The 6,965-nt window shown below is 44.3% G+C and overlaps 1 non-coding gene across 1 annotated transcript; it reads right to left on the bottom strand.

Moving 5' to 3' along the window:
- Positions 1–3,054: 3,054 nt before the first annotated feature.
- Positions 3,055–3,161, bottom strand: LOC124968246 (U6 spliceosomal RNA). Its single transcript, XR_007105654.1, has one exon. It is a non-coding gene; the product is annotated as a U6 spliceosomal RNA (small nuclear RNA).
- Positions 3,162–6,965: the final 3,804 nt, after the last annotated feature.

Here is a 6,965-nt window from a genome sequence, read left to right as displayed (position 1 = left end):
GAGTTTGAAGGCTGTTGAGCAGCTGAGGAAAGTAGCAAGATGGTACAGAAAAGAGAAATAAAGCCCTGTGTGCTTCCTCAGAGTCTGATGTACTATTTCTTCCTCTGTCATCTCCCAGTAGCAGTTCAACACTGAGCCCGAGGTGAGCTTCACTGAGCAGCACAGAGGCAGGCCCTATCCTTGGCCTGCGGGATCTGTGCCCTCAACAGCAGGAAATTCCTTTTACTAGGGCCACTGTGCCCTAATGCATCCAACTGAGGGGATATGGTCTGTGCCCTGGTTTTTACACCTCAGATGCCACCCAGTCTTGGCTATCGTCCTAATCAGCCACTTCATTTTAGGATTTACATTTAAAGACATCACTACAGTATAGGCCACATATTCACTTACTCTACTTATTAACAAAAACAGCCACAAAGAATAAACTTGAGACAATGTCTCTGAACAGTGTATATCCATTTTTAAGCTCTTGTAATAAAAAGTAACCCTACTACACTAACTAAGGTTTTGAGGCCTCCTGTTTCTGCTTTCTCCAGAGTACCCACCTGTGAGAGCCTAGGAGGTATTTTCTTATCTCCCTTTTTTGGTACCGAGGACAGAACCCAAGGCCTCACACATGCTAGACCAATGCTCCACCACTGAGCTACACGCCAAGCTGCGGAGCCATTTCCTAATGTCCTTGCATTAGCTTTGTATCCTCAAGGTAGTCCAGCTACTGGGATTGACTATAACACAGGCTTTGCTATGGAATAGGACCAGAATCCACAGTTCACACACTAGTTTGTTTAATCTTAATTTAACACTTGGAAAAGAAATTAAAAAGTTTTGCCAAAATCGACAATAAAATACACAAAAGAATTACTGCAATGAATTATTTTTGTGTAATAACCAGCTGGTTGCATTACTGGTATGTGTATTGATTGGCAAGTACACCTCCAAAATGGATTTAAAAATAGAAATTCAACCAAAGAATCTAAGAAAAAATTTAGTATGTTTATCCTATGGAGACGAAGGCTTTAGAAAATATCAGAGAAACATACAGATTCTATTAAAAATGTGGTGGGGGGTACAAACATTTTGTTTGGAACATAAACGTAAAGTTATTCCACTCTCACACCCTCCCCTACATGTTGTGACCACCCGCATTAATGTTCTACAAATCCAATTTTATGACAAAGCATGTAAGAGACAATTCTTGAGCTTATTCGCTTTGCTTTAAGAATCCAGAATACATGCAACTTTTTGTCCTGTTTGCTTTTATAGTTCAAGAACATTAACAGAGGCCTGTTCATGCCAGTGATCCCTCAGATATTTCTGTAGGTCTCTGGGGCTGTAAATGGCCATTCTCTCTCTAGCACATGCTGCCAAATACAAGTTTTGTCAAATGCTTTTGGATCAGCAAAACTTTCTTTTGAAAGCTGTCTCTTGGTTCCAAGACTTTTGAACTCGTTCTAGATATTTGTAAAAAAAAAAAAAAAATTTTTTTTTTTCAGAATGAAGTACTGCCTGACTTAAAACCAAGAGCTTCTAAGTTTCTGACCTAACCATTGTGACTCCCTTCCTGATGATGCCATCGACAGCCATGCTCATCAAGACACAAAGCCACCCTTGAAGGATGACACTGCTCTGACCACCAGGTGCCCTGACCTGCCCTCTCCGGGGTTTCCAGAAGTACTGGCTCAGGGCGGGCCCCAGGCAGCCCCCGATGCCATTGCATCAGACTCTGCTGTGGTACTTTCAGAGGTTTGGTTTGTCACTGGTCTGGTCAGCTCCTGAATTAGGAGTCATTTTCTACATTTAGAAACTCTGCCAGCTGTTTTTAGAATTTTGGGAGAACCGTACAAAATATCCCTTTATTTATTTCTACATTGTTATGACATAACTTGACTATAGTTGTCAAATGTTTCTTTGACAGGAATAATTTTATCCTTGTAATTAGTGTTGGAGAGCATCCACGTGCGGGGCGCAGGCCAGGTTTTGCCACCTGAGACCTCCTCACCCTTAGCTTGCCTCCTCCTGCCTTCCTGCTCTCCATGCCAGTCACACGCGGGTTCCTATCCTCACGGTACCTCCACCTCTTGAGGTGTTTAGCAAATGCTGACCAACAATTAAAATGCATTTCCCTTCCTGTGTGGATATATCGCTGATTATAATTTAGTTAAATGTTAAATTTTATTTAAAACATTTTATTTAAAACTTTAAGTCCAGGGTATATTGAAGCCATTTTGAGGCACATTCTCTTTGGCCTGATAATTCAACTGCAAAAAGCAAAACAACAAACAAACCCAAAAAAACCTCTGAACACTGCAATTTTATTCATGTTCCTCTATAGAGGAGGTAAATTCCTCTCTTCTTTTAGGACTGTTGCTTTAAACCCACATTATTTCCAGCTTAACCTGAAAAATGTCACCCTTCTAGGTATACCAGTGTAATTATTTGAATAAAAACCTTTTTTTTGGCAGGGGGTTTGGGTATTAGGGATGGAGCCTAGGTGCTCTTAACCACTGAGCTACATTCCAAGCCCTTTTTTATTTAATTAATTAATTAATTTATTTATTTAAGAAAAAACAGAGAGCAACTTTACTTGAAGAATTCTTTGTGATGAAAAGCAGAAATAATTCTAAAACACCCTGAGTAGATAGATAGAGGTCACAAAAGAAAACTAGCCACATATTTCATATTAAGATTGCCAGTGGCTGAGCAAAGGACCCTGGCATGTTGGACATTCTTTTTTATATATATAATTTATTTATTTTGATTCATTGTAAACAAATGGGGTACAACTTGTTTCTCTGGCTGTACATGAAGTAGAGTCTTCCATTTGTGGAATCATACATGTACACAGGGTAATGATGTTTGTCTTGTTCTGTTACTTTTCCTCCCCCTGCCCCTCCCACCCCTCTTTTTCCTCTATACAATCCATCCTTCCTCCATTCTTTTTTTTTTTTTTTTTTTTTTTTTTACAGTGCTGGGGATTGAACCCAGGGCCTTGTGCTTGCGAGGCAAGCACTCTACCTACTGAGCTATATCCCCAGCCCCCTTCCTCCATTCTTGAAAAACATGGAACGCTTCACGAATTTGCATGTCATCCTTGCTCAGGGGCCTTGCTAATCTTCTCTATGTCTTTCCAATTTTAGTTTATGGGCTGCCGAAGCGAGCACCCTTTTTTATTTTTTAATTTGAGACACAGTCTTGCTAAGTTGCTTAGGGCCTTGCTAAGGTGGTAAGGCTGACTTTGAACTTGTGATCCTCTTGGCTTAGGTTCCTGAGCTGGGGAGATTACAGACGTGTGCCACTGTGAATAAAAGCATTAATTCAATGGCAATTACTTCACTCTTTGATTGATATTTCCTTTAATGACTGGTGGCACTTTGGGAGGTTAACTCATGTTGTACAGTTCCCATGATTTGTTACATCATTTTCAGAGAAATCAGAAATTTGTATCCTTGAACCTACCCGCCTGTTTTCTGGGTCACTTAGTACATCCCAGGTGCAGAGGCTCCTGAAAGTCCTCCAGAGAGTGACATCTGCCTCTCCCAGTCCACCCTGAAACTCCCTTGTGCCCCTGAACAGCACTATGCTGGCTCCCACAGGCCACGTTCTGCTTCTGCAGAATGTCCTGAGTAACATGCAGGAAAGCCTGATGTTACCAGTCCCTCTGAAAACTAAGGATTCCAGGGGTTTTACCTTGTCTGGATTCATTCTGCACAATCAGCATTGTAAACTTACCAAGATAGCAATGAAGTCCTCAACAGCACATTGAAAAATTAAGTCTAGAGGACCTAAAGTTTCTAAATTAAGATACAACCAATTCTGCCAGGTGTGGTGGTGCATACCAGTAATCCCAGGAGCTTGGGAGGCTGAGGCAGGAGGATCACAAGTTCAAAGCCAGCCTTAGCTACTTAGCGAGGCCCTAAGCAAGGTAGCAAAACCTGTCTCAAAATAAAAAGGGCTAGGGATGTGACTCAATGGTTAAGCACCCCTGGGTTCAATCCCAGTATGGAGGAGGAGGGGGAGGGGGGAGGGGGAGGAGGAAGAGGAGGAGGAGAAAAGAAAAGGAAAGGAAAGAAAAGAAAAGAAAAAAAAAAAAAAAAGAGCCAACATCCAATTCAGGAAGAATCTGTGAACATGATATATGTATATCCCACAGTCTATTCACTTTGGCAGGTCACACCTTACACTAAATGTGGAGGATGTGGGCCTCTACAATTTTAAGAGGGGCTACTCTGGGTTGCAGTTATCTGTGAACATAATATATGTATATCCCATAGTCTATTCACTTTGGCAGGTCACACCTTACACTAAATGTGGAGGATGTGGGCCTCTATAGTTTTAAGAGGGGCTACTCTGGGTTGCAGTTATCTGTGAACATGATATATGTATATCCCATAGTCTATTCACTTTGGCAGGTCACACCTTACACTAAATGTGGAGGATGTGGGCCTCTACAGTTTTAAGAGTGGCTACTCTGGGTTGCAGTTTGATAGTGATTACATTCCATATGGTGATAATGATATGGCAAAATCAGACCCAGTTGTAAACGAAATTGCAAGAATGTTATCTTGAGAAACCAAAGCCTGGGGAAAAGCTCAGTTCTCCTCCCCTTCTGAGACCCTTCCTTCAGGAAGCCTAATTAACCCGGTCCCTGCCTTTTGGGATGTAAATAATCTGGACTTCATTCTTTTGAAATGTAAACACCCCTGTGCCAGGCTTTCAGACAGAAAGACTAGAAATTTAACAGAGCTCTTATCTGTTTCTGTCAATATGCTCTATGCCCATGCCACTCTTTCAGTCACGTAGATAAGAATTTATTTTTATTTTTATTTTTAAAAAATTTTTTACAGACTGCATTTTGATTTATTGTACTCAAATGGGGTACAACTTTTCATTTCTTTGGTTGAACACGATGTAGATTCACACCATTCACGTAATCATGTATATACATAGGGTAATACTGTCTGTTTCATTCTACTGTCTTTCCGTCCCCCACCCACTCCCACCCCATTTTCCTCTACACCATCCAAAGTTCCTTCATCCCCCCCCCTTGTTATGTATCGTCATCCACTAATCAGAGAAAACATTCGACCTTTGGTTTTTTGGGCTTGGCCTATTTCACTTAGCATGATATTTTCCAACTTCATCCATTTACCAGCAAATGCCATAATTTTATTCTCAGTTTATACCCAAAGGACTTAAAATCAGCATACTACAGTGATGCAGCCACATCAATGTTCATAGCAGCTCAATTCACAATAGCTAGATTGTGAAACCAACTGATATGCCCTTCAATTGAGGAATGGATAAAGAAACTGTGGTGTATATACACAATGGAATATTATTCAGCCATAAAGAAGGATAGGAATTTTTTTAAAAGAAAAAAGCCCCTGATGATAGACCGGGTCTAAGATGACACCAAATAACCTATAAATGTTGATCAGGACTCAGATTTTGGAGTTTGTTTTCCTCTGGGTCTGCCATCAGAAAATAAAGTTTGTAGTGTCACTTGCTGCTTCCCAACCAGCCTGTTTTCTGACAATTCCGGGGTCTCCTTCGCCAAGGGGCGAATGGCAACCATCACCTGGACTCTCTGGAGAGTCAGACCAACCCCTGCACAGTCTTTCGGACAAAGGTCAGGTTCCAGGATCCAGGATGTAGGCAGGCCTGTCCATGAGGACAGAAGGGGACCCTGATCACCCCCTGGCCACCTGTGATCACCCCGCTGGCCACCTGTGATCACCCCGCTGGCCACCTGTGATCGCCCCCCTGGCCACCTGAAACGGAGCCCTCAGTGCTGGGAAGGCCCAGAGCAGGGAGGAAACGTCTTAACTCTCAGCGTTCATGTGAGTGAATGCAAAACCGTCTGTGGCTCCACGGCTCTGTGCTGTGGAGTCTGAGTGAGAACCTGTGGTTCTGTGGTGACTTCATACATCATGATGGCGATTCTTGTCCTGTAATAGGACCTCTGACCCGTCCAGGGTTTATGCAGGTGTGCCTTCAGCCAGGAAGGACCCAAGAGCCTTTCAGGGACACAGCCAGGTGGACCTTGACCTCTCTTGTCTGTCTGGCAGCATCTGCACAGGAGGGGACATGGGAGGAACACAGTCTAAACCTACAGTCCGGGACTGTATGATTAAAAATGTCACAAAGTGCTGCTCTGGTGATTATGGAATTAAGCTGACAAAGGGCCAATTCTGCATTCTCTGTGAGCTTGAATGGCCTGCTTTTGGTGTTGACTGGCCTCCAGAAGGCGCCTCCGTGCCCCCACCATCCAGGCCGTTTGCCCCGTTGTCACTGGAGCCCCCGGCCACCTGGGTCCGTTTCCTTCCATGGACTCCTGGCTCCAGGTTACCCAGACTCTGCCCTCACAGCGTGCATGCAGTTCTGCGCTAACTCCAAGGGCCAGCGCAGGGTCTCGTTGGCCAGAAGCACGATGACTCCACAGCCGCCAAGCTCGTCCATCAAGAGAAGCCGGAAGAGGCGCCGTTGCTCCCGCCACCCTACATACCCACTGCTCGCCGCAGGCCCCCGGTCAGCCTGCCTGACACCTCTCATCTGTCCTCCTGGCCGCAGCCCCACCTCCACCAGAAGACCCTCGTACCGAACCTGGGGGACATGGCTCAGGTCCACGCAGCAGCCACAAACCCTCCAGCTCTCCCTGCATGTGACTCATGGGCCCCACAGGTCAATGCAGACAGCACCGTTTAAGAAGGTGCTCCATTTTCTACTACCAACCTTTCAGCACTACTGACCTCCTGAATCGGAAGTGCTGAACCCCTTCTGACTCAGAAAAGCCCCGATGGAGTCAATTTCCAACATTGACTCGGGGAGGCTGCCGCCACCTGCTCCTACCCTCTTTAATACTGAAGAGAGGAGACAGATTTTGACAGAAGCCCCAACCATGGCTCTGGGAACAGGCCCTCTGGACAAGAGGTGGATGATGGAACCTGGGCATGAAAGTCAGCCCC

The sequence above is a fragment of the Sciurus carolinensis genome, chromosome 1 (assembly GCF_902686445.1).
Source record: "Sciurus carolinensis chromosome 1, mSciCar1.2, whole genome shotgun sequence".
Classification (NCBI taxonomy): domain Eukaryota; kingdom Metazoa; phylum Chordata; class Mammalia; order Rodentia; family Sciuridae; genus Sciurus; species Sciurus carolinensis.
Note: the sequence above shows the minus strand (reverse complement) of the source record. Positions and strands in the feature narration are given on the sequence as shown.